Genomic DNA, 26,721 nt, shown 5'->3' with positions numbered 1-26,721 from the left:
AATTGCTCAATTCCCATTATTTTTTTATTTCATCTCTGTTTCAGACTCTGATCAGAGTTGCAGTCAACAATTTCCCAATCCTTTGAGGAGCTTTCATTCACTTCTTTAACCGACATAAATACGGGTTTAATTTTAGAATCTATGTTTTTTCCAGCCAAAGTAGTTTTAGGAGTCTCACAGTCAATATACACCGACCGTTTCTTCGGCAAAATGTGTTCCTCAAAGTCTTCAGGGATTGTATCGACAGGGGCATCCTCGTTGGATTTCTGTAAATCATCACAATGAAAGTCCTCTGCCATATATTTAGTTGACAAAGAGGCAGATTTCTTAGGATCCAGTCTATTTTTCAATTCCTGATTTTTGTTATACTCGAAAGAGGCAGGTACGAGAATAACTTTATTCTCAACATTGCTCTCTGATTTTAGGGCCATTATAGGATTTTCAGACAACAAAGTACTGCTATGATTAGAGTCAAGCAGAGGTTTAAGTTCTTTGTTCTTCTCTTTTTCAGGCCGATTTGAGGGCATTGCAGCGGACGATTTTACTGCATTAGAGTCCGCCTCTATTTTTTTAGGGTTAGTTAGGGACTCTTTTTTTTTTACGCTACGGAGCCCCTCTGCCATGACCAAAACAATTCTAGTTGCTATGAGGGACTGTGGAGCAAAGGGCAATGCAATCAGACTAATATAGCTCACTATATCACCCTTCAAACAAAATTTGACATTCTATATTAAGGGCACAGAGAGTGACCCTGCCACCAAACCACCTTACCGCCTAACAGCCCTACAGCAACACTTCGCAGGCACTTCCGGATGCGCGCGCCGGATGCGCGGGTCTGAGTGCAATTAAGGAAGTGGCCAGTGGGCTTGTGGGCGGGGAAACGGGCGGATTCAGGGGGGCGTGGCTAAAGGAGAAGAGAGAAGAAAGTGGCGTCAATGAGTTGCCCGGCACACAAAATCCCGCGGGAAACCCGCGGACACTAAGGAATATAGCACAGAATCCTCAACAAATACCCTCTGTGAAGGTCCAATGTGGTCCACTGAAGTGCGCGTTACGCGCGAAGTTCGTAGCAAGTCCTTCCTCTTGCCGACGGCACCAACACCGCAGGCAACAAATCCAAAAAAGCGGCGAAGCAGCGAACACAGCCCAACAGCCACACTTCGCAGGCACTTCCGGATGTGCGCCCCGGATGCGCGGGTCCGAGTGCAATTAAGGAAGTGGCCAGTGGGCTTGTGGGCGGGGAAACGGGCGGATTCAGGGGGGCGTGGCCTCTGTGAAGGTCCAATGTGGTCCACTGAAGTGCGCGTTACGCGCGAAGTTCGTAGCAAGTCCTTCCTCTTGCCGACGGCACCAACACCGCAGGCAACAAATCCAAAAAAGCGGCGAAGCAGCGAACACAGCCCAACAGCCACACTTCGCAGGCACTTCCGGATGCGCGCGATTGTGGCTTTGTCTTTCAACTCCTAGCCATACCACACATTACTGCATCTTCAGCCGACGTCCCATGTCTCTGACCTAGCCTCAATCTGTGCCCACTGTTCTGGGGTCTTGTTGCTGACTGTGCTCGGTAGGTTGTCCTGGGCTGGTTCACATCGTGGTTTTCTATTTGTAGGTTGGGTTTTGGTTCCTGATACGTCCTGAGTTTCTAGCCATGCCCATGCCTCCTTTGGGGTATAAAAGAGGTGTATGAATCCTCTGTGTTGAACCTTCAATTGGGCCAGGAAAAAGAGGGCATATGTAATGCCTAGCGAGCGCAGCTTTCTCTTGATCGAGTCATAGGACTGATGCGCCTTCTGAACTTCTCTGTAGTCTGGAAAAAAGCCCACCGATGGCCTTTGTATGTAATGAGCCCCTTGGTCCTCGCCATTTGTAGTAAGGCGTCTCTATAATTCAATAGCCTTGCTACTATCGTCCAGGGGGTTCACTGGGGGTGGGAGACCAGTTGGGACCCTGTGCGCCTGCTCCACAGAGAAGAACTTGGAGAGTTTCTTTGGAGCAAACATTTCCGCCAGTCAGTCTTCCAAGAAAAGCTCCATGCTGGTGCCCTCCTACTTCTCAGGCACCCCGAGAATGCAAAGGTTATTACGGCGTTCCCTACCTTCAATATCCTCTGCCCTGTTCTCCAGATGTGTAATCTTCTGGGTGAATGCCATGAGCTGTTTCTCCAGTCTCTTGATCGCATCTTCGGTGTCCAAGATGCGTTGTTAAGCTTCTCCTGCCCTTGTTGCCAGATTCCATAGTTCCTAGTGCAGGTCCTTCTGCTGCGAGGCCGTCCACTTTGATTTTCGATTGCTGCTCCCGAGTCTCTTATAGCCTTCATGGCATCGTGGAGGGAAAGCTGGCGGTCCTTGGTCTTCTCCTCTGCACCCATTTTCTCCTGCGTTGGAACTGTGGGCAGTTGGGCAGACCCCACCGTGAATTGGTCAATCTTGCTCTGCAGCCCGGGTTTCTTACTGTTGTCCTTGACCATGGCTCCCCCACGTATGACAGCAAGGGCGGCTATCACCAGTGGTTTGAGTCTGTGTCCCTCAGCAGCAGTGGTGGGTCACTGCAGTCTTTTTTCGGGTTGTCCCCATGTGTGTCTGATGCCTTGTCTTCAGCTTAGTATAGAGTATCTCTGGTGGCTGACCTATCCCTCTGGTCTAGGCCCCACCTGCCCCAGCTCGGGCCTTGTTCTGCTATGTTCTTGCTCTGATGCCGGTGTTCCCCCTCACCGTTGATGCCTGCTGTGTCAGGTTTGGCTTCTGGAAGAACGCTGACCGAGTCATCAACCTCGTGGGTGTGTCGTGGTCTCATGCAGTAGGGCAGCGGGCGGGATGGCACCTTACTGCTGGGAACAGCCGTGTGGCAGTGCACCGCAGTCCCAAGATGGCGGCACACATCTGCCCGTCTCTTCGTCGGAGCGGCTTAGAGCAGTTCCCCTGTTCCGTTTTCAGCTAAGAATGTGATGTCGGTAGCTGAGCCCCCCAGGAGTCCAGCACCATCAAAGGAATACCCTAGCCTGTACCAGGGATCGGGACCTATTTGCAGGATATTGGCCGCCAGGACGGAGCTCCTCGTGCTCAAGTCCACATCCGTCCACGGCTTAACAGCGCCCCCCAAGTGGCATCGTAGTTCGGGGCATATGTATTAATAATGAAAACCGCCCTGTTTTTGAGGAAGCCATGTACCAGAACCAGCCTGCCCTCGTCATCTTTCTTGGTTTCCAATATTTTAAAGGGTACTAAAGGAGCTATTGATATAAGGACCCTTCTAACATGCGCTGACTATGGAGAGCCATACATTTCCCCCTCCACTATTTAGCAATCGCGCTTTGCTTGTCAGGAGTGAGTTGCGTTTCTTGTAGCAATGCAACTTCAATCCTTTTTCTGCACCAATAGGAATGTACTCTGTTCCATTTATTATAACTATTAAGGCCTCAGATGTTCCAGGTGACCACCTTCATGGCGCTAGATATCTCCACTGACTCAAAGGTCCACTCCGTTCCCTTATGCATGTTCTGTTGCACAGCGATTTTCCAAATAACCGTCAAAGGACTTTCAGCACAGGCCACACTAAATAACTGTAGGATGTTAAAAGGCACCCGCAAGAACCAGCCCTGAGGCATTATCTTCAACACCAATTATCTCCGGACCCTGTTCTATAAACGTTTTAGCCTTAGCATCTTGAATCAAGCATTGCAACAAACAGGTTAACAAAACCAAGGGAGAAGAGAAATGAACAAAAGGAGGGAAAAAATCATACTCTCAGACAACTGAAAAATAGCCCAATAGCATTCCACATATTCAGGCTCAGCAACTTCTCTCGTCGACCCCTTCTCTATCCCACATGGGAGACGTGCAGAAGCGGGATACCTTAAAACAGGTATTCTAAAGTTTAATGTCTGCACTGGGGAGCCAGCTGCAGTTACAATGAGGCAGCAGGGATTGTGCTCCAGGTCAGTTACTTACAAAACTCCTTCATCCTCCTCTTTGCTGTTGTCCTGTCGCCCTGTGGCCCATCATTGTGAGATTGTTGTAAAGTTGTGACGGTGCAGTGACTACCGTCTGTTATTACTTCTTTCTGGGAGTGGGGCAACTCCTATCATGTCCATCCAAGTGTGCGCCTCTGCGTTGTCCTCAGAAAAGTGTGACCTGCCGTTATGTAGCATCTTGAGATTGCCAGTATAAAGCAGCATATATTTCAGATGTGCTAGACGTAGCTGCTCTTTTGTTGGGCTGAACATGGCTCTGCACCCCTGTCTTTGTAGTTCTTGATTCTTGCTATCAATTGTCTAGATGGAGCTCCAGGGGGAGGTCTTCTGGTCAAGAATTTGTGTGTGCGCTCCATCGTGAAGCCCTGTGTCAGAGTGGCAGCAACTACTTCCTGCAGAAGCAGGTTTTCCACATATGCTGTGTCATTGTTCCCTTCCTCTCCCTCCGGCAAACCGAGGATCCTTATGGTATTTCTTCTGGTCCTGCCCTCTGCATCTTCCGCGCAGTGTTCTAGAGTCTTCATCTTGTCAGAGAGCTCTGCTACTTCCCACTAAATGCTTGTGATATTAGTTTTGTTTTCTTACACTTTTGACTCCACTATACTCATTCTATTTGCAAGCAAGCGCACATCTTGCCTAAGCAGGCCAACGTTCACAATGACCTTGTCTATTTTGCATTTCAGGAATGTTTGTAGGGCTGCAATGCGAGCAAGGTTCGGATTTGCCCCTTGTTGCCATTCTCAGGGTGGGAATGTCCCAGTCACTGGATCCTTAGCAGAAAGAGCATTATTAGAGCCATCCTTTCTCAAACAGACCTCCATGACTGTCCGTTTGGAGTTGCCCATATTGAGAATGTCTGGCATGTGTATGTCAAAGGGGCAGAGGGCAATTGATCTTATTTTCCTATGAGCAGTGCTGTACAGGAGTATACAAACGCCAACCCGGGATCCCCGCAGGCACACAGATCTGGTACATGCTCATTGTGCTAGGGCTTGACCAGCACTAAGTATTCCAGAGTTAAGGATGCTGCACTATGGATTATATCTGGTATCCTCAGGCGGCTGACTATGACGGCATAATCCACCGCCCGAGGATACCAGATATGACACACGTGGCAGAAGGTAGACTTATAAATGGAGCGCTGTGTGCTATTACCTGCACCACGAGACCTCTGCGGCCTCCACAGCATGAGGCGCCTCTTCTGGATTCTGCATGACACCGCAGAGTGCAGCTCTCTCCTCGCCGCCCACGGCATGAGGGTGACGTGCGCAGCACCGCCTCCCGGCGCTCCAGGGCCACCCAGCAGGGGAACCAGCTGCTGCCACTTCGGTCGGTGTACACCCGCTTGAAGTCCTCCATTCGCTTCTGGACCTCATGCAGCCTATCACGGGGCAGCAGGCGCCATTTTGATGTTGACGCTCATTCCGTCCTGTCGTCCCCGCACAGCTACAAACAGGATTTTCAAAGAGCTTTCACCGCCCTGTAATGCAGTAGCCTTTACGATATTGGTATCAGGTTGCAGAATCCATATAAATGCTGTTTTGGGTGTATCATTTAAATTATCCTGTGGGACATTGTGGAGGCTGCGACTTTACTGCATGGCTGCTGGCCACGCCCCCATGGCCAAAATATTTGTTTTTAACTTTCAAATAATTATTTGCTCTGATTATTTCCTACAAAAACATGAAACGCTAAATGTTGTGGTTTGAAAGCCCACACCATGTTTACCATGTTCAGTTAGGTTTTTCTTCCCCACTAAGTAATGCTTAGGTTTTTGGACCAAAGAGCCTTTTGAGGTTTCTTGATGTCAGTATGGTGTACTGTATAAGGGTATTTGGATAGGCTTGGGGCAGTGGAGTTAATTTCAAAGCTCATGAGGCTTGGGCTGGTTAGTGTGTCGTTGTGTTGCTATCAGAAGAAAGATTGCTTTCTATGTCAGGACAACTGCCTCCTTTTCAGCTTTTTTACAATTTTATGATATCCAGCATTGGATGAAGATGGTACTTTCCTGTCATACAATGGCTGGGCTATTGCACAATCGATCATTCTGTTGTGAGTAACCATTATTAATGACATTAATTAATCTTTTATAACGCAGTTACTGTTGGAGACCAGTCTCAAAGCATGAGACCGGGATTCTAGCCTGTGTTGCTCTAGCCTCCAAGATAAACGCATTACCCCTGTGCTATCATTCCGTCTGGTAACAGAGTGGAGGCGCATCAAATCTTTTCTGTCTCTCTACATTAATGCCAGTCAACTTGCCAATTCATGGATTTTGCTCTCCTCGTGCCCTGTTGAGCTCCAGTTCAATCATGTGTTGTTTTTATGCTAATAGCTGTATCCCCCATAGAAAACTATGGGTTTTACTTAGTGTGTACTCAAGGGCCGCAAGGGCAGCTTCAGTGACGTGGAGTCCCTTTTGCGCACAAAGAAGAAAAAAGCTAAGCCAGAGTGTCCATATACAGAAAAATTGTCTCTGTCTGCCTTGACCATGAATAAGTTCTATTCAAATTAGTATTTTTTTTTGTCTCATGTATTGGTATACTGCCTTTTTGCACATTTTTTCATTTGATGCTGCAACGTTATTTTGACAGAAGCACTTTTTTTGTGCTAGCTACTTTAAAATATTGTGCAATTGTTTGCTCTATCCCTATTTTTCTTATGAGTTTTTCAGCATAAGAAAATATTATTGGTGGACAGAGCCACTTTGTGAGGGGGATAGCAGGGGCAATGCGTTTGTCTTGGAAGCAAGACAACGCGGCACAACACAGGTTCGAATCCTGATCCTGCGCTCAGAAACCAATCTCTGCTATTCAGTGTCTTATAAAAGAACAATTATAATTAAAATAATATACTGAACTGGTCACAAAGCTGTCAATCTGTGGAGTAGAGAGAGCTAATGAATTAAGGCAGGGATTCCATGAATTATGTAAACATAAAGGAGAAAGTGGAAAGTCTTGTCCAGTCCCTCTTCTAATTTTAATATTCTGGGATAAAAGTGCATTCTTCCTCCTTTTTGTATGAGGGATATACAAATTAGCATTAAATCGTATTTTAAAAAGTAGGCCAATATTAAATTTAGAAAGTACTAGGTCTAGATGGGCGCTGTCCATAGAATCAACGGCTTTGTGAGCATCCAGTGCGAGTAATGCTAAAGTTGCGTTATATCTCTTGATTATGTCTACTATATTGAGGCCCAGTGGATATAATAATTTGTTTTGCTTACCAAAATAAACCATGTTTGATTTGGATAAATTAGTTTGGACAGGAGATAAATGGTTATCAAACAAAATTGCTGTATATCTAAGCATTGTGATTTAAAATGGCAATGTGGGCGAATGGTGCATGCCATAAAGGGTCTCTATCTAGATTCCATATGAGGGATATCATTGCCTGGCTCTTTGATGGAGTAACATGTTTTGTTGTGGAAAGGCATTCAATAATTCTGCTAGATAAGTTGCAAGAACATTTGTGGTTTTATTTATTTTTAAAATAGAGACGAATAACCACCATGAGCTACATCTTTACTGAATGTTAGCGCTTCTTTTTTTAGATCTTTGAAATGTTGCTCCAGAGGGAACATGAGGATTTTGTGTGCTTAAAATTCAGCAAAACGTACACTAATGTTAACATCCATAATGGTATTAAAAACATCCCAATTTGTTTCATATCCGGAAACACTCCCTTTATTTGCTAATGTAACTAATATGACTGGATCCTGCAGTAACATGTAATTCAGTTTAAATAATTCTTTTTTTTAAAGTGACTCCAAAAGAAGTACACAGCACTGTTAAAATTGGGGAATCATCAGAAACGAAATGCTGCAGACTCCGCCTGCTGAAATAGGGTTATGGAAGCAAGGAACATATCAATCTTGGAGTATGTTTTATGAACTTGCCAAAACATGTATAACAAGTGTGCAAAGGATTAAAGTTACGCCAGGCATCAATCATATGCAGGTCTGCCATAGTTTTGAGCAGAGGCTGAGATGTAGCCACTCTTGCAGTCCTGTTTAATTTAGTTCTATCCAACCACGAGTTAGGTACTGTAATAATTAACCATGGCGGATTTTAGCCACTTTGGGAAATATATTCTTTAAATAATGTATTCGGACCTTTATTAGGGCCATATATTGAGATTACCGTAATTAAATCAGTTTCACATTTGAGTCTAAGGCCCAACAATGTGATTTTGATGATCTATTATCCTTATTCACCAGAATATCTAGCCTGTTATTAATGGGAATCACCCGTTTTTTTGCATAGGCACTGGATTTCGTAGATTACATGTCTGGCGTTGCAGTTAATAAGTTGACATAGTCTTTTTTTGTGTCCCATTTGGTAAGTCTATGGTGTTTTTGCCATTCATCATATTGAGTTGGAGCATAAGCTAAACTACAAATTCTATAAGCATCATATTTTTCCCGTTTTGTAAATTGTGTATGTTGTAGATGGGATACCGATTGTTAATGGAATAATCAACAAATATAAACGGAATTAAGCTACTAGATCATTATTACCTCCTGATGATACACAGTATGAATATGGTGAAACAGGTGTAGAGGAAAACGACAATATTATTCCTTGGGAGGCAAATAAGAATATCAGTTCATATGATTTATGTACGCTGCTCAGAAGTCAATACAAGTTGAAACCTTGATTTATGTCTTCACAATAAATGGAAATTTGATAACTTGACAGAACCTTGACTTCCTGTATGGGAAAAAGCCACACATCCACTTTTGAATATTGCCTTGTGGCACGCAGAAGCATCACCCCTATATTATTTTGATATTGGCCAGGCACAATATCTGGGCTTAATCATAGCACTGGCACCCCCAAACCTAGGTAAATTCTTTTTGCTTTATGATCTAACATATGCCTGCAAAATCTGACATACATTAATCAACCAGTCAACCATTGGCAGAATAATCAATCCAAAATACTTAGTTGTATTTAAACGAGGAGAAACAAATTCCTCTTACTTAATCAAAACACTGTACTATGATGACAACAAGCTTTCAATCAAGGGATGCAGAAGCAGAAGAACTGTTTTTAGGAACTATGTGATGAATCTAGTGAGAACATCACTGAAACCCCGGTGTTGACCTCCTCTCATGTGGCCACTGGAAGGCAGCTGCTACCTGATCCTGACCCTAGGGACAGTATCAGGTGGGAGGATAACATTGAAGGGAACTCATATCAGGGGAGTTGATAACCTCTTTAATCATTTCTAAAACACTGATGGCATATTGTAAAATAGAGCAGACCAATGTAACTGCTATGCAATCCAAAATAATTGAACATCAAAATCCCAAAACAATTTTGGACTTTAGGATCCATAATGCCCTTGGTAATGGGACGAAGAAGAAAAGACAAGAGTTAGTAAGAATCAGCAATGCCATTAACCAGAATGTGCAGTCTAGGTGTTATAGACCACAGCACCTGAGCAGGACATTTAAACTCAGGAATGTGTTACAGCTGAGAGACGGTGGAGAGGGGGCCGCTGAAGGAGTAGCTGAAGCAGAGGCAGTCAAGAATGCTTGGTCAGTCTCAGAAACAGACAGAAGAACGTCAGCACATGCCGAAGCGACATGTGAAGTCCGGTGGCGTGGCAGAGTAGGTACAGCGGGAACCTTTATTGGGAAGAAAAGCAGAGAGGGAGACGTGTTCCCAACCCAAAGAGCAAGGCTTCAGTGTGCAGGAGGACCGCCGGAGCGGTCAGAGCTCCGAGAAGAAACTGTGCAGACCACAGGAGTTATATGGGAGCCGAACGGAAAGCATAAATAAGATAGAAGGTCCACCGCAACACCTGCAAAGGAAAATGAGATGCCAAAGAAGACTGCTGGTTTAGCCAAAAGCTAAAGGTAACCCTGGGGTGCTCCAAATAGAACATTTAGCAGAAACCACAACTTTTGAATACTGAATAAACAAAGCAGTACAAGGGTGCAATTGCCCTTATATGGGTCACTGATTGGGGGAAACCTCTAATCCACATTGCCAACAGCCAAGAGGCTGCAAAGGAGGATTACTAATGCAACAAGGGCACAACTCCTCTTATCTGGGATACCAACTGGGGGAGAACTGTAACCTGCTTTACCAAGAGTCAAGAGACTATAAAAAGAGGCAGACATTGTTCAACCCTCCCCGCAAAGGATGCTGGTATGGAGAATCTTGGAACAAAACATAATTGTAGTTGTAGGAGTTTATATCCTGGCAGGCTAGTAAACCAGGAAAAGGAGCAATAGCAGTTAGTCCTGGCAAGTAAGTAGACCAGGAAAGAATATATTCTTTTTGTGACAAAGCAATGTCATGAAAATACCTTGTATTTACCAGTATTTCATTTGAAGAATAAGTATGACATTACCAGAAGTAGTTGCTGTGTTATCCTAACCAAAGTATTCAATTTGAAGAAAAATTGTGAAATTCTGATAATTGCTTTGATTTATGATCTTAGGTTTTGAGAGAAAGACCTTTTTGATTTACCAAAAGGGATATTGGGAAAGACACATATTGCTGTGATTTGTGGAACAAGTGTTTATGAAAGAGAAATTTACTTTAACAAGCGGAAGGTTGCATTCGAAGGAAAAGATCTTTTGTGTTGAACTGTACAGAACTTTGTTGAATCAGAAATGTTCCAAAGGTATTCCTACATTGATCCAAGGGAAGCCATCCTGGTCACAAGGAGTTTGAACTCTTATTGTATTGTGTTGAATTGAAAACCGCCAAATATTCCATGTGTTATTTTGATGTTTGCATTAGTGTGAGGGTCAGAGAACTTTGGATACCATGTCATCTTTCATTTGTTAGGTAGGGACATCCTCCTTAGGATAGGTAAAGATAGGTGTTTATCTTACCCTTTTTCATTTAATAAATGGCAAACCTTGAGAAAACATCTTTGTGCCCGTCTCACATTTCTGACTCCTCACACATAGAACAGACTCTGACAGATCCCACTCACAACCATCTTCTGTGTCACTAAGAAGACGTTTTGAACAACTAGAAGCACTGTCTAAAAAAGAACTCTCTAAGAGGTGAGAAATCAAAACTATGAAAATGTAGAATGAATGCCAAGATGGCTCAGAATATTTATCTTCCCAACCTTTGAGGAAGAAGACAAGGAAGCATTCAATGACTGGAAACAACTATTAACAAATACCTCAAAAGAAATGAAGGCTATAGCTATCAACAAATCAACTAAGAAATATGAACACACTGTATCCAAAATCCACTAGATCAAAGAACAGATAGAATGTATCAACCTACCGGAAATCACCAAATTCTGGATGACTACTGGGCCAATTATTCAATAGAATTAAAACATAAAAAACAAAAAAGTTCATAAGAGACGAAAATGATTTATAAAAACAATATGATATACAAGAAGTTAGGAAAAAAGCCACGCTATCTTTAGTGACCTCATCTCCATCATCCTCTGAAATAGAATCAGAAAGTAATAGTGTTTTAGATCAAGAGGCTCTCCAAAGTGAAACCACCTCAGAAGTAAAATGTCCTTTTCTAGAAGAACTAAGAAGGTACAAGAAGAGCACTAGATTCAATTACATACAAACAGACTCACAAAATCCAGGGAGGAGAAATATGGCAGTACATCGAATTCATGAAATTACACAAAAGAGGGAAGAGGGGAGGCAATAAGAAACCCAGGTGAAGGAACCTCAGGGATGCAAACAAGATTCCAAAAGAACAGGGAATGGAACAAGTAGATCTGGTCATGAATCTATCAATTCTCACGATCTGCGGAGATCTTAAATGAGCATTAAACAAAGGCTTATCGTATAGACCAATTAATAAATATGATTATTTTCAAACCAATTTAAATACCTACACATTCGGCAAACAACTCAAACTAAAGAAATACTCTGAGACTGCACGTGAGAGAATCACGTTTGGACAACCACCACCAACTCTATGTGATTTATCTGTAGAACTAACAGAATGCATTGTTAGTCTGCTTAACCTTGAAGGCATAGAAGAAGACTACACTTTAAAACAATTTATGAGGGAACACGATATAGTCATGAACTTGTCAGAGGAAACCAATCTGAAACCTCACTTCAAATGTGACCTCATTTGAAAATATAATAGACCTCTTCAATGAAGCTGCAACAGAGGGCCTCAGGACAAAATAGCTGACAAATCAAAAACCTAGATTTCAACAAAAAAAATCTAACAACTAAAGAGAGACATGCATTGAAAACCTTGGAATAAAAAAAACAGACATAGTCAAACCAGTGGACAATGGGGGCACAATAGTTATCATGAATAGAGAAGATTATGTGCAAGAAGCGAATCAACATCTGAATTAAAAGAAATGCAATAAGAAGCTGACAACCAACCCTCTCCCAGAGCTAACAACACAATGGAGAACAATAAGCAAGAACTGGTGTGATTTAGGGCTACTAAATGAGAATGAAAACAATTTCATGAATTTCCAATTTCCGATTATGGCAACCATTTACTTTGTACCAAAATACCCCAGAAATACCTTAAATTTCCACCACACAGACCAATCATTAATGGGATATGATCCCTGACAGAAAGAATATCAGCATACATTGATGTCCACTTGCACCTATTATCTCTGTGCCTGGCATCATCCATTAAGGACAACAAACATGTCATTCAACAACTAGACTCCATTACTTGCTATCCAAACAACAGATTTGTAACATTGGATGGAACCTCATTATACACCAATAAATACCAAAAAGGCATCCAAACTGCAAAATATGCCCTCAAATTCAAGATCCGTCTCTTATTATGAGCAAAACCAGATGATGATATCCATGCTTGAATTTATTTTGACTAATAACATCTTTCGTTTTGGTTAACAACTTTACCAGTAACAGCAAGGAACCACAATGGGGACTAAATATGCACCCCCATGCCGATCTCTTCATGGGGAACTATGAAATACAACATGTCTCGATACATCCAGCATTCACTGATGCCAAAATATAATTGATTGGGTCAGTTCATGAATGACATTCTACTCATTTGGGTTGGAGATAAGCAATCTTTACTCCACTAAGTCAATTAATTAACCTTGATACCAACAACTACAACATCAAACTCACAATGAATCAGAGCAGAGACAGGATTTGTTTCTTGGATCTGGAACTTTCTGTGGAAATTCACATAATACGAGCTACACGATTAAAAAAAACTCAGCAGGCAACAGTGCCCTCCATCCCAACAGCAACCACCCGAAACACATTATACACAGCATTCCATATGGCGAAATCCTGAGACTTGAAAAAAACTGTAGTGATAATTCAGAATTTCAAAAACATGTCAACAATACAATCAATACATTTAAAGAGAGTGTATATCAAAACAAGATCCTAAATAAAGCACAAACTAAAGCCAACTCTAAATAGAGACCAGAACTACTACGCAATAAGGACTTTAACACAGAAACTATCAACAGCAATGAAATCAGATGTATCACTACCTACAGATCTAGTGCTTACACCATTCACAACATCCTAAGAAAATATTGGAATATGTTGTTACTGGGCAGACACCTAGCCACATTTTAGACACACCACTGTTAGTAAAATATCAGAAAGCCAAGACCATCAAGAACCAAATCAGTCCAAGCTTTGTGATATCAAGTAACAAACCCAATACTTTGGAATCCAGGTGGAATCTGCACACAATAGCAGGCAACCATCAATGTGGCACCAACATGATTAATGGCTAAAACACCATAGACTTACCAAATGGGACACACAAGAGAATATATCAACTTATTAACTGATATGTCATCTCTGGGATCCAGTGCCTATGCAAGAAATGGTACATAGGGAGCACCATACGCAACCTTAAAACAAAAATAATGGAACACTTCAAAGCAATCAACAATAAAGGCATCAGATACCCACTAGCTGTCCATTTCAATACAGAATATCCCAATGAAAAAACAGACTCAATTAAATGTGTGGGACTACAAAGAACGAACCTGCCACCGAGAGGTGGAAAGAGAAAACTACTATTGCGCCAAAAAGAGGCAAAATTGATAAGTATCATGGATACATGAATTTCTGTCCTCAATCAGGACAATGAACAGTACACTTTTTTGTGAATAACCTTTCTTACTCAAAGTAATAATGTTAAATGTTTAAACCATATGAAACCCCAATATTGTAAGTATTTGATTGTATGACCAATATCTGTATATGGAATTATGTAATAGATCCATGTCTGTACTACTTATACTGGTGTGAGAACAACCAGCGGCTACTAAATAGCAAGAAAAAAACAACTGATTCAATATGAACATTTCACTACCAAAATGGCCAAGGCATGCAATTACTTAGAGACGTCATCACAGCGCAAGGAGGGGGGAAACAGAGGGAAGACAGAGACAACAATCCTACTAAACACATGAAACACAGGGACAACGAGGGTGAGTAGGCATCTACTGCACATAATTTGAGTTGGAACATACACTAAACTACAAATTACTATAAGCAGCATATTTGTCATGTTTTGTTAAATGTATATGGTGTAGATGGAATACTGATTGCTAATGGAATAATTAACAAATATAAACTAAATTAAGCCACTAAACCATTATTACCTCCTGATGATCCACAATATGATTGTGGTGAAACACGTCATGAGGCAAACAAGAATATTATTTCTTATGCAGCAAATAAGAATATCACTTAATATGATTTATGTAAGCTGCTCAGAAGTCAATATAAGTTGGAACCTTGATTTATGTTAACACAATAAATAGGAATTTGATGACCTGACAAATCTTTTAATTCCTCTATGGGAAAAAGCCAGACACCCGCATTTGAATTCTACCTTGCTGCGCGCAGAAGCATCACCCATATATAATTAGCTCTTTTCATATATTGATATTGGGCAGACACAATATGTGAGGTTGCATCATAGTGACGGCACCCCCAAACCTAGGTCGATTTTTTCGCCTTACGGTCTGACATATGACTGCAAAATACGACTGCAAAATGCTTCATGATTGACCTAGCTTTCAAGCCTATCCCACCATGGCTATGTTGCCCCTCTAAAACTATGCAAAGGTAAACCCAAAGCACATCTTAACTCCTGGTACACACCAGAACTTAAAATACTAAGAAATAAAAAGTCCAAAATGGAAACCCTTTGGAAAATGAACCCTTCAGAGGAACACAAAATCAATCTCACAAATGCATCCTCCCTTCACAAAAAAGAAATAATTTGCACAAAAAAGGAAGCCTACAATATAAGAATAAGTAATGCAAGTTCCAGTACCAAAGAATTATTCACCATCCTGAAGGAGTTAGAAAACCCCAATCCACCTACTGACATGTCCGTGAAGGACCAACTCTGGTGCACTAGTATCCAAGATGCCCTTGCGAACAAAAGACTACAACTTTCCAATAGTAGCCCCACCCCTAGCTCCCCTATCCCCAGCCCACCCACCACCCCTAACACTAACCATGGCTTCACCTTTAAAAAAGTAACCGTACTAGAAGTGCAAAAGATCATAACCTCCCTCAAGCCATCAAACTGCAAAGGGGACAGTTGCCCCGCACAGATTATAAAAGATGCAGCAAGAGACCTCGCCCCTTCATTTCTAAGCTCATAAACGTGTCATTCTCCACTAATTCGGCACCCAACAATTTGAAACAGTCATGGGTCCTCCCGCTACTAAAAAAACAGACCTTGGACCCAGCCATCCCCACCAATTACAGGCCCATCACAACTGTTCCCTTCCTGTTAAAAATCCTTGACAGAGTTGCTTACTTGCAAATTCAGCATTACCTAGAGTCTAACCAATTACTCGGTTTCAGTCTGGCTTCTGACCTCAACATGGAGCAGAAACTGCCCTTGTTGATCTTAAAAGTCAGATTGACGAAATCAAAGATAAGGGCAAGGCTGCCATCCTACTCCTCCTAGATCTCTCAGCAGCCTTCGACCTGGTCGACCACAAAATACTCTGCATCCACCTCTCTTCTGCCGCCCACTTTTCCCCCTCTGTTGTCACGTGGATACAGTCCTTCCTGGCCAACAGAACCATGAGAGTCTTCTCTCCGGTGGCAGCAGCAGTCCCTATCACTTGTGGTGTCCCACAAGGCTCCTGTGTTTCACCAACCCTATACAATATCTTTACAAAGCCCCTCTTTCATAAACTGGATTGTCTGGGTGTCAACTACACAAACTACGCGGATGACACCCAGATACTCCTCACCATCTCGGGCAACTACAATACTGATGTAGCCAGGATCAATGAAATCTTCTCTGTCATTCAGGCTAGGATGGCCACACATGGCCTCTGCCTGAATGACGAGAAGACTGAACTGCTCATTGTTGGTTCACCGAATAACCTAAAAAAACTAAGTCCCAACTACTCCAACATCATAATTGATGGCAATACCATCCCGGTCGCCAATAACGTGAAAACACTTGGCTTCTATCTCAATGCCAAAATTAACCTCACGAAGCAAGTCAACTCGACCGCTCAAGCCACTGATTATACTGGAAAACTAATCAGAGCCTGTAGACCATTTCTTTCCTCTAAAAGTTGCCTCACTCTAGCCAGAGCTCTTATACAATCTAAGTTAGACTACTGCAACAGCCTCTACTTAGGGGCTAACCAAGCGATAATTAGTAAACTCCAAGTCCTTCAAAATAATGCGCTACGGGCAGCGCTAAACATTCCCATGCGTGAGCACATCTCTGCCACTAGAAGCACATACAAATGGCTCACCAGCCAACATAAAATCGATCTAAAAACACTGTGCCTCACTTACAAAGCTCTTAACCATTTAGCCCTCCCTACATGACTAATAAATTCACCATAAAATCTTCCATCAGAACCACAAGATCTTCCAATACCTTATGTCTCAAAGTACCTAGATTTACCTTTAAAAGAGCCGGAGGCTCGAGCTTCACTGTTCTCGCCTCCCAACTCTGGAACGCCCTGCCACTGAATATTAAGTCATCCAAATCCTTCCAGTCGTTCAGGAAACTTGCCATTGGATGGCTTCTGACAAAAAGTCAACCTCTGGGTTAGACTTAGCTATAAACTGTACCTACTGCACATGTCTCATTTATGTCATTATTGGTTGCTATCAACTCCACTGATTGTATATTCTGTATATAAGTATCACTGCTTATTACCATGTTTTGTGCCTTGTAACCTGTACTAAGCGCCCTTTTACTCCCGGGTCCGGAGTGCTATAGAAATAAAATAAACAAACAAACAAACAAACAAATGGATTAGGACCGGAAACTATAAAGTAATAGTTGCAAAATAACCCTGTAGTACTCCCAGAACTTGCTTATAAGTCCCAGGCAACCAGGCTGGTGTCCACAGTGGCCTTGAATCCTTATATTTTTGCGGCAGGAACATTTTTCTAAAGCTTCAGTGTTATCTTCCAGAGGTTGTTGCTGTATTTCTAGGCCAAGAATTATTTAGGCAAGCACATGTTTGTAGAATTGTTCACAAAGAGCCATTTCAGCTTCCTCCATACTTTTGTTGACCTGGAGAACATGTTCATTGAAGGAGGATTAGCAGTATTTAATTCATGTTTGCTGTGCAAACTAATCAGTGTTACTTGCAGGTACTTGCTCACCCTCATTCAATGATTCCCTCGCTGTTGAAATTTGGGGATATGTGGTTTGTCTGCTCTGGAGGGTTGGAGTAGATTTTTGATTGGAGCAGATTTTGGATCTTTTCCTTTTCATGGTTGCTGTCAATTATTAGTTATGGGGAGACAGAGTTGTGAAAAATCTACTTTAGTGTCAAACAGAGGTTTGTTGAGGTTTAGCAATCTTGCCAAATTGTGAAGGAATCCCTTACTATAGGCTAGCCATTGAGCAGTGTTTATTAAATGCAATTGGAGTTCTGAGTGAAATCCCCATTAAGGAAATAGAGTGGTTTGACTACAAGCTCTCAAAAGGTTGATAAAGCTGTCACTTTAAGCCTTATCTAAATATGATTGTGGGCTCAATCGAGAGAAGAGGGAGAAGAGGGACTAAATATAATTGATTTGGCATTATGTTCAAAGTTCAGAGAACACACTCTGTAACACAAAGGACTGCTGCTTTCACTCCTTGGAGACATAGTTACATAGTTCACTGAGTAATGTAGTTGCTGGAGAAAATCGGATGTGCATAGAGTTTAGAAGAGACCCGCTCAGCCACAAGAGTCGCAAGTCCTGGGTTTCCCTCCTGCCAGTGTCCCGCTAGGATTCTGAACACCTCATCTGCTACCTAGGGCATGGTGGGTCCACAGATTTCCTTACCACAGAGTGGTTAATCAGCTGGCGAATCAGGGTGCCTTCAGTGCAACTCCACTGGAGAAGACTGGGTTCCCTGAAGTGATACTCTCCGCACAACCAGCCTGTGTGTCCCATGCAAAGCTGAGGAAAGAAGATTATGGGGAGAAGCCTCCATAGGAGGCCAAGACATCTGGGAGGGTTAATGCAACTTACCTTTGATTATATTCCCCTCATTGTTAGGGAGATTTATCAGACAAGTGCTAAATTCTGTCTACCTTAGAGCCCTCCAGCTCTTTTGCTATATTTTTGGACTTTGAACTTTTCATTTTCAATGTGTATTACTTGTAACATTCTGTGGTAATGGAGTTTTTAAAAACAACCTCCAAGGCATCATCTTTTTCTGTGTGTCACCCAGCACCTTTAGTGCAGTGACACAGGGTTGTCTTTACAGACTTCCCACTTTAAACTCCATTTTCTGGGACTGACTACTGTCTCCCAGAACATGTAAAGTTACCATTGACTTTACTTGTCTTTTTAAATGTACAGACCCAGTACACCCTATCTTCCAATAGAGTACTGGAGGGGTTAATAGTTATCCCCTTTTGTCTGATTCTCATGGAACATTAGTATGTTCCCCTTTCTCTAAGATTTGGCTGGTGGCAGTGGTATCTACCATTTTTATTCTACCGCAGACTATGAAAATAGCCTTTGATACCATTTGAGGCTATGGTGGTAGTGTCAAACTCAAACCCGGCAATCCACTTTTATTTTAACTTGGTTCTGGGCAAGTTTTTTTTGCCATATCTTTTTGTAAAGGTCTTTCTAGTGTTTTACTCTTCGTGCCAAACCAGGTTTGGTTCCTTTGTTTGCCGTCCTTTGGCAGGCTTCTGCACAGAAGCCCTTCTTAGGCGCCTGAGTGTCTGGATGGACAGGATGTGAGGGAGGGGTTTGAGGCTTCATGCACAGGGTCTCCTTGGAGACCCAAGTCGCACTCTTGTTTGATTGGCTAGGTGGCTGCTCTGCCAGGACAGCCACCATGCTGTGTGATTGACAGCCAGGCTGTGTGAATGGGGGATTTGGTCCATAACAAGCCTGTCTCTGGGACTGGAAGGCAGAGTCGCCACTGGAACGAGAGATCCAAAGAGAAGCTGAAGGAAGACGACTGCTGCAACTACTGGATACCCGGTGAAGCCCTGCTGAAGGTCTGAATCACCTGAAACGTCGACAGAGGAGATCTGTAAAGGAATCTTCTTCCCTTGAACTTGGTGGGAGCAACCAACTCACCAAACACCAGACACCGGTCCTCATCCTGGTCTAATTTACTGTGCATCGCTGCAGTAGATCAGATAGCCAGTGGCAAGAGAACCAGTTTGGGTTTTAAGGAGTGCACCTTTTATTTGTCGTTTTGCTCTACTGCTGGCTTCTTCCCTGGGCAGTGCAGGACCCTCCAGCCGTCCTCCTTTTTGTCACCACGACGGAAGCTTCAGGAACCGCGAGCCTACAGGAACTGCCAGGAACAACTGCCTCAGCTACAGCATTCATCTTCTTTAAAGGTACTGTGCAAATTCGGTTGTTCGTTCCGCAGTGAAAGCGCAGGAAATCTATCGCCTCTCTGAAGGCTTGTCCTTCTCTTCTCCTTTAAGTAACTTTTCCTCTGACCAACCTCATTTTGAACTCTTGGCAAAGACTTAACCGCGAACTACTTTGAACTGTGTGATCCTCTGCAAAGACTGTGAACCATTAACACTGGTCCACACCTATTGACTTGAATCCTAGTTGTAGTAGCCTTTTCTAGATTGCCCTGCCTATAACTTGTTGGTGCTATTTATTTTGATAACCATGTCTTTTCTCCCTTTTAAATTGCTGGAGTGCCATTTTACTCACACTTAATTTTGATCTTAACTTGTCCAGAATTGATTGGGTGTTGTTGTAGTATAGTAAGCCTGTGATTTTCTGCTGCTTTATGATAGTGAACTGTTTTATAAATGATGGTGTAAATAAATGTATATTCTTTTACTCAGAAACCTTGAATCAGTGGTTGTTTGAACCATAGTATTTGTTGTCCTTTGTGTAATCTCTTGTACTGCTCACATTACTCTTGAGCTAGGTCTGGCTGCTCAGCCACCGCTACCCAATACTGTGTAGTACGGACTTGTACCAAAGGTGAATTTGTACTTGCACTTGTAGTCTTAATCGTATGTTGTATTCCCAGAGGGTACTGTATATGATTCTGCCTAACACTGGTGTACAGTGGTGAGGATAAAGTATAGTGATTACACTCAGAGTGCTGCTATTACCTTGGCTCAACTAACCACAAGGCTAAACATCACTAAAAGCAGTTTTAATCATGTCTGATATGGAAAGCTACAGTAAGGAGACCCTCCTTACTTACACTGTTGATCATTTGAAAAATCTGTGTAGAGATAAGAATCTCTCTGTTAAAGGCAAAAAGACAGAATTAATTGAAAAGTTGTTGGATAACCAAAGTCTGAGGCGTGGGTCTGGAATGCCTATCCCTCCAGCAAATGTGGAAAGTGATGAGGCAGATAATGGGCCTCATTAAGAGAATCGTGGTAAAAACCCAGTCATTACCGGCATAGTGGTAGTAGCGTGTCGGTGTTCCCTCGACGCCGCAAATAGCGGCTGATTACGAGAGCGCGAGCACGCACGAACCCCCATGCCGGTAATGGCTGCACCGCCATGCCACTAAAACCCCCCAACTCTCTGATAGCGGCATCATGGAACCCGCTGATACCGCCGCCGCCCAGGAGCAACCCCTTAACGGCCTGGCAATACCATCATGTAAATACCGGGTTCGTAATACTGGACCTGGGAGTAACGTCATCACGCCGGAACGGGAAATGCGGCGGCGGCCATTTTAAAAAACACAATCCATCACAATCCTCCGAACACAGCACTGGTACTGAGTTGAGAGTAGGCTGAATCACCAGAAAATGTCCAAGGCTACTAGGAAATCCACCACGCACCTACGCAAGAAGAGGTTCTCAGATGAAGAGCTAAATATGTTAGCTGACACACTGGTTGCACATGCAGATGAAGTCTTTGCAATAGATCTAAAGCGCCCAGCCTAACTGCGGAAAAAAGAAATTTGGAAGGAGGTGGCGAGGAAGGTCACTGCAGTTGGCACCACCACCCGCACAGTGAAGGACGTAAAAAAAAGGTGGGACGATCTACTTCTCCGCATTCGCAACATCCTGTCTGCCAACCGCAGGGAGGGCCTGGCAACAGGCGGTGGGGACTACTCTCCCACCAAACTGACAAGATGGTTGGAGACTTGTAGCAGCACCATCAGCATGGAGTCGATAGAGGGATTTGGAGACGTGGAGGCGGGGGTGCCGTCATCGGCAGATGCAGGTGAGTGTCCACACAAACCACAGAGAACCAAAGCATGACGTAGCACAACTGATGCGAAAGTGAACCAAGGCAATGCATGGCCCATCATACACACATTAACAGATTCCTGTACAGATGGTGGCCCAAACACTGGCACATTGATATGCATGCTGCATGCCAATTCCATTACCAACAGACACCCAACACACAGCAAAACATCACATGTCACACATCACGCAAACCGCAATACAACGGTAGGCCACATAGCACACATCAGTTCAAAAAGGGGAGTCCACGATGTATCCAATATGCCCCCCCGCCTATTGCAAGCACCCTGTGCGCCACACCTACAAGTATGCAATGCATCAAATGTGAACAACTGAACAACACCAATGTACGCATCATGCACGTACCACCATCACTGATGCCCTGCATCTCTTGGTCCCCCACAGGCACAGATACTGACAGTCAAGGCCAGGAGGCTGCCGCACAGGCCACGACATCCTCCAAGGGATCCAGGCTCAGCCAAGAAGGCACGACCATCTACCTCCAGGGCAACATCAATGCCCAGACTGCCACACAGGCCAGCACCAGCAATACAGGGCAGGACACTGTAGAAGCAAAAAACAACTGAGACACCACCTGACGACTGTCATGATCTCTGCTTCCAAAAGGTCAGGGTTTTCCCAACTCCCTTGGAAGCAGATCCATAACCCAGGTTCCGAGTGCCAACCAGTCCCAATTGGGACCTTTTGGACCCAGTCCTGGCGCCAGTGGCACCAGGCTCATAAATATGCCCAGTCCCAGCGCTGGAAGCGCCGGGCTCATAATGCTTGGGTGGACTTACCTGCAGCAGACCATGCTGCTTACTTGCCTGCCAGTTGAGCATCTGATCCTCTTCTGTTTGGAACTACTTTTCCTGTTGGGTGGGGCAGGAGCCACTCCCTAGATTCAGAACACTGGAACTCTTCTGGAAAGCAGGAACTCTTTTCTTACCTAGGCGTGGCTGTGGAAGGAGACACCTAAGCACTACAGGAGGCTATTTAAACCACACCCGATGGATGAATCTTGCTTTGCGTTATTCTGCATCCTCTGCAGCAGAACGCTCATCGCGTCTTCTGCATCTGATCCTGGGCCTAAGGAAAAAGGCTTACCATCCTGAATCCAGTCTTCAGCAACACCTACAAAGACAAGAAAGAACAGGTTAGCATTACGGTCTTCAGTGACAGCTCTTCACTTACCTGGTCCATCGGCTGTCACCAACGCCTCGCGCTGCATTCCGGCATCTGAAAGACAAAGGCTTACCTACTCTTCGTGCGCTCCGGAGGTCTTCACACTGCATTCCGGCATCTGAAAGACAAAAGCTTACCAACTCTTCGCACGCTCCGGAGGCCTTCGGCGCTGCATCCCGCATCTGAAAGACAAAACAAGGTGCGTTTAAAGACATTGGGGAACTTTAATACTCACGTGCCATTACTCCTTTCCACATCTAACCCAGTGGGTATTCCGGCACCCTGCAGCTGCTCCGAACTTATACCTGCAAAATAAAAAGACAGTTAGAGCGCATCGTGAAGCAGGCAACAAGCGCTTACTTACGTGCTTCCAGGCGCTTCTATTCATCACACGGGCTCCATCTTCAACTCACTTCAGCCCGTCATCCGCCATCGCCGGAACCCTGAAAAACAAGAAACATCATTACTAAAGACTTTAAAGACATTCGAATTACTTGAAACTTACCGTTCGTGCAGTAAACGACGGACAGCAGTCCTCTGAAGTCAAGAGGCCTGCTCCCCTTATCCAGTGAAGAAACTGGTTACAGCACCCTGCCCCGAGGCAGATGGAGAGCACGGCGTTCACTTACCTAAGGTGAGAGCGTTAACCTTTGGGGTTCTACAGGAGAAGAGAAAGGGAAGAAGAGAGAGACATTCAATAGCTCAGTTCCTTAATCCCATATTTTCTATCTGCAGACATCTTACCCTTCGTGTCAGATATACCGTGCACAGAGGTCCAGCCCAAAGAGCCAGCCATGTGTTACACATCACCTGTGAAGATACGGTATACGCCCAGTCAAGACCGGCGCCTCTACGGGAATCAGGTGAGCGTTACAGAACGCAAAGCCTACCACAAAACTCCCGCCCAGGCGCTATGGAAACCTCGGATACCGACCAGCTAGCCCAGTTACTTGGGGAACTAAGGGCAGAAGTGCATGCAGCCCGTCAGGAAACGAACGCTCTAAGAAGGGAACTGATTATTTCCAAGGAGCGAACAGATGATCTCGCTAGACAATTGCTACAGTCACAAGCCGGACAGACCCCGTTACCCGCATCTGGGGGAAATCTTCCTTCTACATCCTCTATGAATCCAGTGCAGATCAACCTACCTGGGGATGTACCTCTGGCTCCGCCCGAACGATTTTCTGGTGACCCAAAGAGGTTTGCAGTATTCATCAATCAGTGCCGGTTGCATTTCTTATGCCGGCCAGCAGCCTTTCCAACTGATCAAGCTAAAGTAGCTTTCGTGCTTTCGTACCTTAGTGGCAATGCGGCAGACTGGTCGATCCCTCTAGTAAATCAAGATGATCCGGTCCTCCATGATTTTCAAGCTTTTCAGCTCAGTATGGAAAAACTGTTCGCAAGACATTCACAGGGGCAGGCCTTGGACAATGAGCTTCTTTCGTTGCGACAAGGTAATCAAGACCTTTTGGCTTATATTGCGTCTTTCAACAGACTGATAGTGGAAACTCAATGGCCTGAGGACAAAAGGATTACGCTGTTTTATAGAGGTCTACGTGGAGAGCTCAAAGATGTGTTAGCCCAAGTAGTGAATCCCCCACAAGATTGTTCGGAATATATAGACTTAGTCGTTCAAATAGATCACAGACTGCAGAACAGGAAGGCCGATCGTTCCAAGTTTGATGCTCGAGTATTTTCCAAACCGCCAAATCCTTCCAAAGGAGTAGACTCCGGGGAACCCATGCAAATAGGGGGTCTGAAAGGTCCTCTAACACAAAAGGAGCGGGAAAGGAGAAAACAGTTGCAATTATGCCTCTATTGCGGAAACTCAGGGCACTTTCTTCGAGACTGTCCGGTGAAACCTGCCAAGAAGGCAGTAGGAGCTGCAGTTACCAAAGTTACAAACTCTGAGCAGGGAAACGACCTCGCCCGACAAGAATAGAGGTCCTCTTGCCGAGCGTGAAAACCAGTTCCGTGACCTCGCATTTCGTGATACCTATGGTCCTCATTAGCCCTGATAATCCGGATCGATTACATGCAATTGAAGCTTACGTCGACAGTGGTGCCATCGGCAATTATGTGGATCATGAAATGGTTTTGAGGATGAATCTAACTCTTTGTCCCAAGGCTGTAAAGGACGTCATTACTACGGTGGATGGTACGGAGATAGCCTCCGGGCCAGTAACGCATACCACTCAAGAGGTGACGCTAGTAAGTCAAGATGGACACCATGAGAAGATCGTGTTCGATGTGATCAAGGCCCCTCAGTTTCAGATTATTCTAGGAATACCTTGGTTAGAGAAACACAATCCTCTGATCGATTGGCGAGCAAGAACGGTCCAGTTTCCAGAATGTGTCTCTACTTGTCACCCTCCACTTGGTGTTGCACTGGCAGCAATTTCTTCAGAGACTCCCCAGTTACCTCCCGAATACCTAGAATACCAAGATGTTTTCCGGAAGGATCAGGCTAACTCTCTACCTCCTCATAGGTCTTATGACTGCCAGATAGACCTGATACCTGGATCTACTCCTCCTTGTAGTAGAATTTATGCCCTCACCGAGCCTGAGAACCTTCACCTTCGACAATACCTGGATCAATACCTGGCAAATGGGTTTATTCGTCCTTCCAAGTCCCCTGCTTCTTCAGCTTTGTTCTTCAGTTAGAGCGCATCGTGAAGCAGGCAACAAGCGCTTACTTACGTGCTTCCAGGCACTTCTATTCATCACACGGGCTCCATCTTCAACTCACTTCAGCCCGTCATCCGCCATCGCCGGAACCCTGCAAAACAAGAAACATCATTACTAAAGACTTTAAAGACATTAGAATTACTTGAAACTTACCGTTCGTGCAGTAAACGACGGACAGCAGTCCTCTGAAGTCAAGAGGCCTGCTCCCCTTATCCAGTGAAGAAACTGGTTACAGCACCCTGCCCCGAGGCAGATGGAGAGCACGGCGTTCACTTACCTAAGGTGAGAGCGTTAACCTTTGGGGTTCTACAGGAGAAGAGAAAGGGAAGAAGAGAGAGACATTCAATAGCTCAGTTCCTTAATCCCATATTTTCTATCTGCAGACATCTTACCCTTCGTGTCAGATATACCGTGCACAGAGGTCCAGCCCAAAGAGCCAGCCGTGTGTTACACATCACCTGTGAAGATACGGTATACGCCCAGTCAAGACCGGCGCCTCTACGGGAATCAGGTGAGCGTTACAACGACACAGCCACACCGGAGTTGTCCACTGTTGTAGAAGCTGAAGTGGATGGCACACAGTCTGCTGCCACCAGCTCAATCGGGTAGGTAGCTGCCTCAGCCCCCCTTAGCGATGTAGAGGGCCACGTTGAAGAACTATCTGACATGGACGGCAACCTCCATGGGGAATGTGCACATACCACGAGCCCCCAGCCCACCCACAGGCCACTGCTCAGCACACCCCCCTGCACACCACACAGGGCACCCCAGTTAGCCCCAATCAACACCAGTCTGGAGTACTGGGGAGTCCACATCCTTGGTCCCCATCAGAGGACAGCCCTGCATTGGGCCGCCCTGCAACTTCCCCGTCCACCTCCACAGCCACCGGTGACATGGAGGCTCGCATGACAAGGATGGAGGCCCGCCAGGATCGTATAATAGAGCTGGTCAGCCAGTACGTAGCGGAGGGGGAATTGACCCGCCGGGAAATTTGTGATGCCAATGCTGCTAACATCCTTGCCATGAACAATAACACAATGGTGATACGCTACAGTCTAGCAGCAGTGACCCAGGTCCTGGGCAGGATTGTCGAACAACTGCAGCAGCAACAACCTGCACCGACGGATGCACAGGCAGCCACCTCTACCCCATCTAGCACACCTGCCAGCTCGGCTCAAACAAGCCCTGTGCTCTTGACCATGCACAGCACACGC

At 44.4% G+C, this 26,721-nt stretch overlaps 1 protein-coding gene across 2 annotated transcripts in view; it reads left to right on the top strand.

Annotated features, from left to right (window-relative positions):
• IQCM (IQ motif containing M) overlaps nucleotides 1–26,721 on the top strand; it is a 1,823,621-nt gene that overhangs the window by 1,177,253 nt on the left and 619,647 nt on the right. The gene's annotated exons all lie outside the window — the stretch shown is intronic.

The sequence above is a fragment of the Ambystoma mexicanum genome, chromosome 6q (assembly GCF_040938575.1).
Source record: "Ambystoma mexicanum isolate Mex_15411 chromosome 6q, UKY_AmexF1_1, whole genome shotgun sequence".
NCBI lineage: Eukaryota > Metazoa > Chordata > Amphibia > Caudata > Ambystomatidae > Ambystoma > Ambystoma mexicanum.
This window is presented reverse-complemented; position numbering and strand designations above follow the sequence as displayed.